This window comes from Anguilla anguilla, chromosome 7 (assembly GCF_013347855.1).
Source record: "Anguilla anguilla isolate fAngAng1 chromosome 7, fAngAng1.pri, whole genome shotgun sequence".
Classification (NCBI taxonomy): domain Eukaryota; kingdom Metazoa; phylum Chordata; class Actinopteri; order Anguilliformes; family Anguillidae; genus Anguilla; species Anguilla anguilla.
The window spans coordinates 43,647,254-43,659,676 of record NC_049207.1 but is presented as its reverse complement, the minus strand read 5'-3'; the positions used below and the strand labels follow the sequence as shown (position 1 = coordinate 43,659,676).

Genomic DNA, 12,423 nt, shown 5'->3' with positions numbered 1-12,423 from the left:
CACACACACGCGCATACACACACGCACACACACTCACACACACACGAGATGATCTTGTGGAAAACGAAAGCAGGCATCCAGGTCTGTTCACTTCCTGATAAGAGGACATTTATGCCACAGCCCACCTGGCCTGGGCTGGAACAAGTTTGGTCTGCGGTAGTGAAAGCTGTTGTATTTATTAAATATGTAACATTCTATTTTGGTTATGAAGCTAATTTTATATAAAACATTCTAGTGTGTGTGTGTGTGTGTGATGCATGCATATATGTGTGTTATGTTTAATTCAACAGTGTGTATATCAGCTAAATGACGGAAAGGTACGTAAATACTGCAGAAACACGTTGTATTATTTATATAATAAAGTGTATTTGTTTAGAATTTGATAAAATCTGTCTACTTTGATTGTGTTTATTTGTTTTTGTGCAGTGGAAATTTTCTGCTGTTTCCTGTCTGTGTTGCCAAGTGCATTTCTGAATTCCTGTTGCCATGTACTTGTGCAGAGCCAAATAACGCATGCGGCGTGGCCGCTTTCTGCAGGGACTTGCGTGGAACTTGATAGAATGAGTGTTCATCCAATTGACGAAACCGCCTTGTAATGCACTGAAACAAGAAAAATCTTTCAAAAGCACATTTTCCCGGCCTGTGTTGTGATTAGCCCGTTAGTCCGTGTGATTATGCGGGGTTTATTGCGAGACACACCAGGCCGTACAGCACCTCCCCCAACACATTCCAATCGCAATAAAAAAGTAAAGTGGATAAAACAGAGATCTATAAAAATGAAACCGTACTGTACACCAATTATTTTCAGTCTGTAGCATATCGGACATCATTAAAACATTTAATATCCCCGTATAGTTGTAGAGGTGGTGTGAACAGTCGCAGAAATTACCCGTTACAGTCTCTCATAACTGTCAGATATTCTTAATAGACACTTCAACACCAAAAAATGGAAATGGGGTCTGTACATTGAGTTTTATAAAACGGTGCACATGCTACATAACGGAAATTCTTTAAATCCTATGAAGGCGTCCTGTCAGGAGTTGTCCGCAAAACGGCTTATAATGATCCCCGTGCTGGCCCACAAAAAAAGTTGTTGCCGTCGCTAGGAGTCAGTACGTATCCCGTTTCTTTCTGTACCGCACTCCATTTCCGCTTCCAGAGAGAGGGAAGATCGCTGCGCTCATTATTCAGCAAGGAGTTAGCAGCATTAACAGGCACAGAGCACCAGAACCAAATGTGTGTTTCCATACAGCCAATCATTTGTGGGAACTCGAACTGGAGGTTCAGGGCTGGATTGAGGAAGACGTCGTTTTTAGGACGCAAGAGCTGAATGATTAAGTTTACATTCATGAAAGTTCGGCGGCATTGATTCCCGGCCTTGATCTGAGAGCGATAGTGTTCATCACACCAGGAGACAGACTATTACAAGGTAAGGCTTTAAAATACAACTGTAGGTTTGAAGCCCAAATGTTTTCACATTACTTACATTCGCATGCCCTGATTTGCTTTGCGGTGAACAAACGCTGAAGCAATTGCAAAAAAAACAATTGACAAAATGTCTTTAAATGCTGTTTTATTATGTTGGGGAACTTTTGACTCTTTGTTTATACAGAGTTGGCACATGAATCATTCATACAGAGTGTCGTAAACAATCAACTATTTGTTTAGGTTTTTCTTTTTGTATTGTCGCTACTGGTGATTAGTTCATTTTAAAAGGATTAATAACAACTGATATCAAATAGCATCACATTAATGTGTACAATATTGTAACGACTTGCTAAATTATAGGCTTATGTTTTATTGTGCATTGCAACCAAAACGGGTGTAATTTTGTAGTTTAAATGACAAAACGCACCCTCGGATACAAAACAAAGGCTTACGGTAGGCTGGAGATTGGAAAAACGGAAAAAGTTGAAATAACGCGTTATTATCTTTCTTATTTACACTGTTAACGATGTTACGGGGTTTTCCACTGCGATCATCTGTTCACAGCTCGGTCAAGCTATCGGCACTTAAAAAGTTTGGTGTGCGGTCTACATTGTTCTTTACGGTAACCCGATTATGATGCAAATGACCATCAGATCGCCATTGAATTCTCTAGATGATGTAATCAAAAATCCCATAAAATATTTGAATCAAACTGTTCTCTGCAAACTCTAATGCATTCTTGAACAGCACCTTCTCAGGTATCCATGCAATGGATTCCGTGCATTTTTACTGAAATAATTTGGAATTATGGGATGGTCAATTCCTCCAAATGGGTATTCAATTTTATAGATGGTGCTTATTTAAAAACATAAAATAGTGGAATCAAACTGTTTTCAGAAGACTGTAACACATTCTTGAATACCACCTTCGCAGGTATTCATGCAATTGATTTCGTGCATTTTTACTGTAGTAATTTGGAATTATGGGATAGCAAAGTCATCCAAAACGGCAATAACGCCATATTCATACAGTATAAATGCTCTGAATCCTTGCATGGATACCTGGGAAGGCGGTCTTTGTATAAAACAGTTTGCTTATATTATTTTATTGAATTTTTAAAAGGGGGATGTATAGGATTGGATAGCCATTTTGTAAGATTTTGCCATCCCATAATTGCAAAATGTTGTTGAACGCTTAACAAAGTGGCATGTATTTACTGAATGCCCATTTTGGAATTATAGGATTTTGCCATCCTATAATTCCAACAGTAAAAATACACAAACATCTTTGCATGAATACCTGGGAAGCCGAACTTCAAGAATCTAGTCGAGTGTTCTGAGAGTAGTACATTTATCTCGGGTTACCGTAAAGAGTTATGTTGACTGCGCACTAAGATTTTAAGTGCCGATAGCTTGACCGAGCTTTTTCAAAGTGCACATGGCGTGACCGCAGTAGTTTTTCGTAGTTTCCCATATAGGTCTTTAGCTGCTGGGGGTGTTTGTGAAATAAGCGTTTTAATTTAAAAGTTCGACATCGTGGCTTCGTATTGTCTGTGCACGTTTATTTTTTAAAATGTATTTTTAAACTAACACTTAAAATAATTCGGATGTTTAGCATGTTGTACAGCTAAATGACATAAGATTATTTTAGTATCTACTTTCTGACAGAGGTCATAGGCTAAATATTTTCATGGGTTATTGGGATGAATCTAAAAGGTTAGTGATTCGACTATATTACCTAGGATGGAGGGTATAGGAATAGCAGAACATCTGCTGAGCGGAAGAATGTGAGGAATTGGATCATTAATTGGGAACATTCTAAAGTAACAGCTGAAAGTGGTGGTATTCACAGGGGTATGTGGCGGAGGCGCGACGTGGTGATTGTCCCGGGAGGGTCTGAAATGATGGAGCGCTGCGCGTTTCCCGTAACAGGAAAAATATTTAGGTAATCGGGGGATTATCCGAGCTGTATTCTTGGCACTACTAAAAAAGTACGGTCTTCGATTCTTATTTGGAAGACTTTCTGTCAGGTTATTTAGTGTTGCGAATCACAAGTGAACAGAATCAGTGTGTCAGTACTAATTGATTTTTGGGAAGAAAAAAAGGCGATTAATTGATTTTGCTTGGTTGAGTTTAGTGCAATTCTTCTGAATTTACTTGGCAGCTCTCCCCACATAAGGCATCTACACTTTCAGTCAGTCCACGGAAAACTTGAGAAACAGAACTTCCAGTAAGCGCTCAGAGGGACGGGACATCTTAAAGGAACTCATCAGATTCTTCTGAGTCATTCTGCAGATGGTAGAACGCACAGCCCGTTCGACCATGACGCGTGCTCTCTGCTTTAGCCAAACAGGATGAAACCAGTCATTTAATCCAATGAGAATATTTTGCCATGTTCGTTTTGAGCCCTTTTCATTAAAAATATAGGAACGATCAGGATTGTCTGTTGTAAAAGGAGGCAATATAACATATCCTGCTACAGCCGTTTGAGATTATGTTGCTGCCTGCTTGCTTTGGAAAGGAAAAATGGGTCCTGGCAAGGTCAGGAGTCACGCGGGTCACGCATGCCTGGATGTTTACTAAGAAAGACATCATATGGCTACATTTCCCAGGGCACAACTTATGAATGTGAAGAGGAAGACAACTTCAACATATCTGGTTTCAGCTCTGCAGTATCTTGACTGCTGCCTCTGTTATTTATATTTCCTGCAGTGTCTGTGTGTGTGTGGGGGGGGGGGTTGGGCTTCTTTATCTGAGTCCTCTCTGCCGCCCTGGGTCAGATCCCTGTTTGCCCTTTGGCTGGAGAGAAATTTCTCCACATCCTGTCTTCTCTCTCGGGAGAGTCCGTCTCTCCTTCTGCCTGGTCAACCTGAGGCATCACACAGCGTTACGTCCGCGCTACTGGTTCCGGATCATCAGAATCGCTGGTCCGCTTCCTGGAGGGCGGCTCTCCCATAAGAGCGCCAGTTGTTTTTTCCGTGCAGGATAGATGCTCTCTGTTCCACAGAGATGTGGCTTTTAGCTGGAACGCTGTGCCTTGTTGTGTCATCGCCTCCATTCTCCAGCCCTTCCGGAAGCTTCTGTTCAGCAGACCAGTAGCAATGCATCATGGGCTCCCTTGTTGACACAGAACAATAGCCCAGCTGTGCTATATCAACATTTTCTCTCTCTGTGGCCCTGGGGCCTGTTCCCTCTCCATGCTAGGCCCCTAGGGCCCATCTAATCTGTACCAACCAGCAGGGCCTCTCAATGAGAGTGGTGCGCTTCAGAGAACAGGAAAACTTGCTTGTAAGAGCTCTGTTTCAGGGCATAGGAAAGCTTGCTCTTAAGAGCTCTGTGTTTCAGAGCACAGGAAAGTTCTCGTAAGAGCTCTGTGCTTCAGAGCACTGGAAAGCTTGCTCTTAAGAGCTCTGTGTTTCAGAGTTTAGGAAAGCTCTGGTTGTAAGAGCTCTATGTTTCAGAGTGCAGGAAAGCTTGCTTATAAGAGCTCTGTGTTTCAGAGCACAGGAAAGTTCTTGTAAGAGCTCTGTGCTTTAGAGCACTGGAAAGCTTGCTCTGTGTTTGAGAGCACATAGAAGTCCTGCTCGTAATAGCACTGTGTTGCAGAGCACAGGAAAGCCCTATTCATAAGAGCACAGTGTTGCAGAGCACAGGAAAGCCCTATTCAAAAGAGCATTGTGTTTCATAGCACAGGAAATCCCTGCTCATAATAGCTCTGTGTTTCGGAGCACAGGAAAGCCCTGCTCATAATAACTCTGTGTTTCGGAGCACAGGAAAGCCCTGCTCATAATAACTCTGTGATTCACAGCACAGGAACAGAGCTGGCTGCTGGCATAAACACTCTGTCTGCTTGTTTAGGGCCACAAGCCTCGCTGGGCCACACAGTTCAAGTTCTAAATGATTTTGCGGAGCACATTTTAATTGTGCAGTGCTGTGCATTATTCACAGGGTGTGAATTTCTTTTTCGATGCTGTTGTCCTCGCGCCTTTGATTATTTATGCTTCTGCGGCGATCGGCTCCCCGGTCCACGATCGCTGCTGACAACGGAAATTAAAATCGAATTGGAATAGAAATTTAATTGAAAATGAACCGGGTGACGCTGTCCAGCAGGTTGATGTCTGCGGACAACTGCTTTTTCTAAGTGCCTGGATGTTCATCGACTGAAAGCTTTCAGAGAGCTGAGAGGTTGAACGGAGCTTGCAGTTTTCAAATTCCACTTTTAACTGAACTGACACTGAATACTTAAAAAACAGAATTTCAATAGGGTTGGTTGTCTTTATGCAAAGTAATTTCACTTAAGTATGAATTAACTGATTATTTGAAATATCCCCTTAGTGTTCTGAAGATAAGTGATTAACATTTTTAACAGCTACTATTTTGAATGTCAGTGGAACATCATGTCTGTCCCCTGTCAGCTTAAATGTGCGCAGGTAGAGGGGAACAAAGGTAAAATGACCTGAATAGAGTGAAACATAACAGTAACGTGTACAGTGCTACACTGATCCAGTTGATTTATCTACAAACCGGATGCATTTCAGGTCTGTATCAGCTGTCAGTTCTTACGTATCTGTCCTCAGTGCCAAGGCATGTAATGAATAAACAGTGCTTCAGTAATCTCTGTTTTCCTTCTCTCGCAGATCTGTCCTTCTGTGTGCAGCTGCTTTGGTCTGTTTCCTTATTAAAGCAGGTAAGCGATCAGCCTCAGAGTGGTTATTTAAAGGCATATTTCTCTCTCATTGTGCTGATTCTGGCTGTACCACAGCTGTCCAGTGAGTCTGGGTCACCATTGTTAGCATTTTTTAAACAAACTGGCCACCAACCACACCCTCTTACTGTTGTGGAACTTCGAGAAGCAACTACAGACAGACAGACGCACAAGCCCACGCTGAGCTCCCATCCGACCCCCAGCCTGACCCCTCTACCCCCACTCATTTTTCGGCATGCCTGTCTGTGAGGGGCTCCAGATTGAGTGGGCGGTTGACGGCGGAGCGGCCAGCACTCCGACCCCCCAAGGCTGGGAGAAATGCAAGTAGGAGGGGCAGTGGGCCGGCTAGTCAGGGCCCCGCTTCCCGTTGGGAAGTGTTCTTGGCTTGCTTTCATGGCGCACAGGAAGTGACCTCATACTGCAGTGATGCACAGGAAGTACGGTGACTAAGGGGGAAGTTCAGTGGGTAAGGGGTGGAGGGTGGGGGGGGGGGTGAGGGGGGCTGACATACACAGGAAGTACAGAGGGTAAGGGGGATGGGGCTGACACAAACAGGAAGTACAGAGAGTTTGGGGGGGGGGGGGGGGTCTTATACACGCAGGAAGTACAGAGAGTTGAGGGGGCTGACACAAATGGGGTGCTGACGCAGTAGGGAAGGTAAAATGTGTTCATATTCCTGTATCACAGGTGCAAGAGGATAGAAGGTCTTTGGGATAAAATGCTTTGTTCTCCAAAGGCCCCAAAATGGGTTCAATGACCATTTGAACTGGGGAATCTGTCTTGGGTCAGGCTCCACAGAGCCATATCGGTCATGGTTTCAGTGTTGCATGTGCTGCTGTCAGATCGGAGAGAAGAGAAACCCTGTCCTTAATGAGCCGTGTTAAGCTGAGATCAGTTGGGAGCACTGCTGAGTGATCTTCGCTGTGTGTGGGAGTGGGACTGTGGGAGATCTCCTGTGTGCGGGAGCATGGGAGTTTTCCTGTGGGAGCTCTCAGGAGGCTAATTTGGGATCCTCAGTTTGCTGCAACAGCTTCGCCGAAAGCAGAGGTTTCTGTTCCATGACTAAGCGGTAAGTAAAAATAGTTTGCAGAGGAGTGGGAAGGCAGAAGAGGGGTATGCCTTTTGGGCTGTGGGGGGTTTGAGGAGGGAGCTGAGGCCGTAATGTAGATCTAATTTTGGGGCGTTCGGTCTGAGAAAAACACGGCATCCTGGGTTCTTGCGAGAGGCCACGACCCTGCGTGTGGGACTATCCCAATTTTGTGCTGCTATCGGCGAGGAAACGCTCCCTATCTACTGCAGACGCTCGGCGTTCGCTGTCCCGCCCCCGCTAATGTGTTGTCAGAGCCTTGTGATAACGTTATGCCGGCGTTGCGTAACGCGTGTGAGAACATCGAGCGCGTCCGCCGGGTCAGAGTGTGGCAGCTCTGACAGAGGGCTCATTCTGCTGATGCGCTCGAAGCTGTCGGAGAAGAAAGCGGCTCTGTCTCCTTCCCCTCACAGAACATAGAGCCAAAGACTGCCCGCTGCCATGTTTTTACCGGAGATGCCACATTCAATAATAATACTGGCCACATTCAATAATAATAACAAAAACAACAATACTACTACTACTACTACTACTACTACTACTAATAATAATAATAATAATAAAAATAATAATAATAATTATTATTATTATTATCAACAATGACAACAACAATAATAATAATAAATGGACAGTTTTGTGATTGGGTGATAATTAAGCTGTCTGAGCTGTGTTCTGATTGCATGGTTGTGAAGCTGGGCTTTACTCTGATTGGGCAGTAGGGTAATGAAGCTAGGCTGTGTGCTGATCGGCTGGAAGTGAAAATTGTGCTGTGCTGTGATTGGATGGGTTGCTGTGTGATCTCCTAAGCTGGATGGAGGGTGCTGGGGGTGGGGGGGTGGGGGGGTGGGGTGGTGTAATACACTGATTGGGCGGTTTGATTAAAGGCGGGGTGTGGTGTACATGGCCACAAAAGCGGCCACAGTAGCTTAAAGAGGCTACTGTCCGCAAACATCTGCTTTAGATCAGTGCATGTCTGTTAGCATCTGTTCAGCATAGCCGCTAATGCTAAAAGGGAAACACTGGGATGTGTCAAGCGTGAGAGACCAGTTTTCTTGCTTTTCCCAGTGAGTGCCAGTGTCAGTTCAGTGCTACACACCCAGAGAGAGGGAGTCATCTTCACAGAAAAGACGCCTGCCTCAGGCATCCATTAAGGTTTAGCTCCAGACGGTATAAAAAGGTTTAGTTTAGACTGGCACATATTGGCTCAGATTGGCGATGCGAGTTGATTGCAGAAGCAGAGGCCCTGCCTTCATCTTCATTATGAACATTTCCATGGCAACCCTCCTCCCATTGGCCCTCCTGTTAAAGGAGGACGTTTCCATAAAATTCCCAACTGCCTCAAGGACACAATTGATGGAGCCTTTACAGGGCTTGATTGGATCCGCTACATCAGGGGATTTATGTGGTTAGCGTAGCCGTGTTTGTGTAAAAAGGAGACTAGCTTTCTCATATCCATGTTTAAACAAGCTTCAGGGCTAATTTCCCAGTACCAGCAGCCCGGGCTATAGATCAAGCAGGAGGACCCTGGGGCAATTTTGCTGATTGGCAGATTGTAACAGGGGCTGTCTTCATCACTTATGTTTCTGTGAGGTGGGTGCCATCTTGTGGCAGTGCTTAAGAATGGCCAAGATCACGACAGTCAAAATGGCCTAACTGGAGTGTCCCCCCTATTCGCATTGCATGTTTCTTTATTGTAAAGTCCCCCAGGGAAATGGTTCTATGATAAATATATTCATCCTAACTGTGTCATTGCTCACATACTGATTGTTAAAATGTGCTATATGTTAGGAGTCTGGTTTGGGGGCTGTTCAGTCTGACTTTAGGATGTTATAAGTGATGCATTTTAATGTGGATGATATAACAGCTTCTGCAGTTAGCATTGCTGTATAGAAGGTATAAATGCACAAGAACACAAATATCTTTAAAATCAATAAGTTCTTTTGCACATATTATTTGGACATTTCCGCAAGCTTGTACTGTTTAGGACAAATACTACAAGGTGACATTTTTATCAAGAAAAACTATCCGACTGAAGAAATTGTCAGTCTGCAGTATTTTTGGAGCATTTAACGAATTAACTGAATGGAACAGAAATCACATTCATATAATGAACAAGCTTTTGGGGGCATTCTTCTATAGTAACCCTTGTTGTATTAATATATTTGTCCGTTTAGAGAATAGATGATCTGTGTTCTTTCCCAGTATCACTAGATGGCACCAAAGATGGGACTTTGTGCTCATTGTGTTGTGTGAGTGTGTCATTCTGACCCACCTGTCATCTAAGCGACTGCCACTCTTATTGCTTAGTGCTTATTGCAGTGGAATGAAAAGCACTAGTTTTGTCATTTATGGGATTTGGTGCTTTAAAGGGGCAAATTCACCCAAACATAAAATAAAGCTATACCGGTTTAACAATGTTGATACTGCGCCCCGGAATACTGGCATGCTTCGGTTGATACTTTGTGTGGATATACACAGGTGGCGTACTTCGGCAGAAAGTAGTTTCCGATGAAATGGGTGCGAAACAAAGCTGTGATGTTTGGTTCGTAATAGTGTCATTATATTTGGAGAGACGTTATTGTTGAATTTTTGATGCTTTTGACGCTTTGAGCGTCACAAATGTTGGCCCCTTTGAGGTCTGTTGTATCATGGTGAGCTGCAGTGGATAAGCTATAAAACTCATCAAATCTCAGCAAAATTTTCTGGATGGATAGATAGCACTCTAGGGGAAATGTAAATGAATTTTATTCTTGGGTGAACTGTTTGAAATGTTTGGAGTGCCGTCTGTGTTGCACAGTTGCACGCTGTTAGCTTTGGCCGTTTCCATCGCCTGCCGACGCGTCTGTGACTGAGTGAGGCCTCTGAGGGGGAGGCTTTGATTGACACCTGCATCTGTCTCCTGCCACAGGAGACTTGTTATGTCACTATGAGGAAAGTTACTGACTGGATTCTGTTTTTCTCCGGGGTAGCCGCTGTACTTTTGGTGTAGATGAGTACGTACATATAAAGGGTCACAGTTCTGGATGAGAAAGCAAGGGTGAGGAGGGGAAGAGATCACAGTGCCCATGCTGTCAGCCCACTAATGAATCACAAACCTGTTTGAGACACTCAGCTTTTTTCTTGAGGAAACATGCCAGGAATGCTGAGACAATGACTCATGCGTGTGCGTGCACACACACACACACACACACATACACACACACATGTATCTGCACTATGGACAACACACACATGCATTTACACACACAGCACTATGGACATACACGCATGCGTACACACACACACACACACACACACTCACACGGCACTATGGACGTACACACACATGCATCTACACACACTCATACACACACATGCTGTTTACTATGGACACACACCTGCATGAATCTTCACACACCCATGCACACACACACACACACACACACATATATTGATTCCCTCTGATTTAACGTCAGCCGATGGCCAAAGCCGTGACGCTGATATTTTTTTGTAATATCGGTTGAAATAACCTCGCAGATTACTCATCATCACAGCACTAATACTGTTTCCCACCTTCAGTAGCTGGACTCTCTGCTTAATAGAACGATGTGCCCGCGGGGATGAGTAGGCTGGTGTCGATATCCATGAGAAAGGAACCTGAGGACGCCGTGTCTATTCCTGACTTCATTCCAGTTGCTGCTCTTTATTATTTTATGCGATCTGATATTTTGTCTAAATTGATCGTGGGCTCATGAATGACAGATGAAGACAGCCCGTCTGTCCCTGTACGAAAGGCACTCTAATCTACACTTGAACCGGTGTTGGTTTATGAAGCTAAATCATTAACTGACCCATTATTGCTGATAGAAACATACAGGAATGGGGTTCTTTTTCTCTGGTTTAGCAGCAGATTATTTTCAGAGTGACGTCATTTAATATCGCTTGTACTGCGCCAGAGTGTCTGTGCTTCTGTAAATCAGTGCGTGTGTAACTATGTGTTTCTGTCTCTCTGTGCTTCTGTGTCCGTGCTTCTGTAAGTGCCCGTCTGTATGCCGGTGTTTCTGTATATCAGTGATTCCGCATCTCTGTGTTTTGGTGTCTCTGTGCTTCTGTATATCAGTGCTTCTGTATCTCTGTTCTGTTTCTCAGTGGTTGTTTCCAGTGGTTGAGAGTTCGCAGTGTGTAAAGTATCTGTAATAAATCTCTTCAAAAAAATCTGAATCCCTGACAGGTCTGGTTCACTCTTAGGAAAGGTGTTTTTCTCTAGCTGTGTCTCTCAGCTTAAGTGTGTGGTGTTTTGGCAGCATGTCAGGTTGTAACCGGTAGATGCAGCTTTCTGATCTTGCTGTGATCTCTCTGTCAGATCACTGCAGATAAGAAAGGTGAATATGATACTGTTCACCTTCAGCGTGTCTGTCGGACTCGAGGGTCGGCGCCTGCCCTCTGTGCAGAGTATGCTGGGACAGGCCCTCTCTGCAGAGCATGCTGTTACAGGTCCTCTTTGCAGCGCATTCTGGGACAGGTCCTCTCTGCAGAGCATGCTGGGACAGGTCCTCTCTGCAGAGCATGCTGGGACAGGTCCTCTTTGCAGCGCATTCTGGGACAGACCCGCTCTGCAGAGCATGCTGGGACAGGTCCTCTCTGCAGAGCATGCTGGGACAGGCCCTCTCTGCAGAGCATGCTGGGACAGGTCCTCTCTGCTGAGCATGCTGGGACAGGCTCACTCTGCAGAGCATGTTGGGACAGGTCCATTCTGCAGCTAATTTGATGGTCTGACCTTTCCATTTCACCTCCAAAAACAAATATGCTTGGCCATTCCATGTCTGGAAAAATATTGTAGGTTTTGTGGGTTTTTCTCCTGTGGACTGGAAATGTGCTGTTAAAGTCATTTTATATGGCAGCTCTTTTTGCTCACAGAACACATGGAACAGCAGTCCAGTCTGAATCATATGACTGGGAGTCTTGGGTCTTAATTATAGGGCATAAATCTCAGAGCAGGGAGGGGGGCTGCATTTATGTTCTCCTTTATTACAGAATGAGAGAGACTACAGCACATTGCTTCTGTAAGGACCCAATTACAGAGAAGTAGCCCTGAGTACCCAATCATAGATAAGCAGCCTCTATTAACTAATCACAGAGAAGCAGCCCCGAGTACCCAATCAGAGAGAAGCAGCCTAGAGTACCCAATCAGAGATATGGGGTCCAGTGCTGGGCTTGTAGTTCAA

General features: G+C 44.4%; 1 protein-coding gene across 2 annotated transcripts in view; it reads left to right on the top strand.

Annotated features, from left to right (window-relative positions):
- Positions 1-1,127: 1,127 nt before the first annotated feature.
- Positions 1,128-12,423, top strand: part of LOC118231533 (tetraspanin-9) — a 43,968-nt gene continuing 32,672 nt past the window's right edge. Inside the window, exons 1-2 of one of the 2 annotated variants that reach the window (XM_035425409.1) lie at positions 1,128-1,429; positions 6,065-6,114. The gene's annotated coding sequence lies outside the window, so the exon portion shown is untranslated. Of the gene's footprint in view, positions 1,430-6,064; positions 6,115-6,784; positions 7,202-12,423 lie in introns of those variants that run through there. The other variant, XM_035425410.1, reaches the window with a different exon arrangement.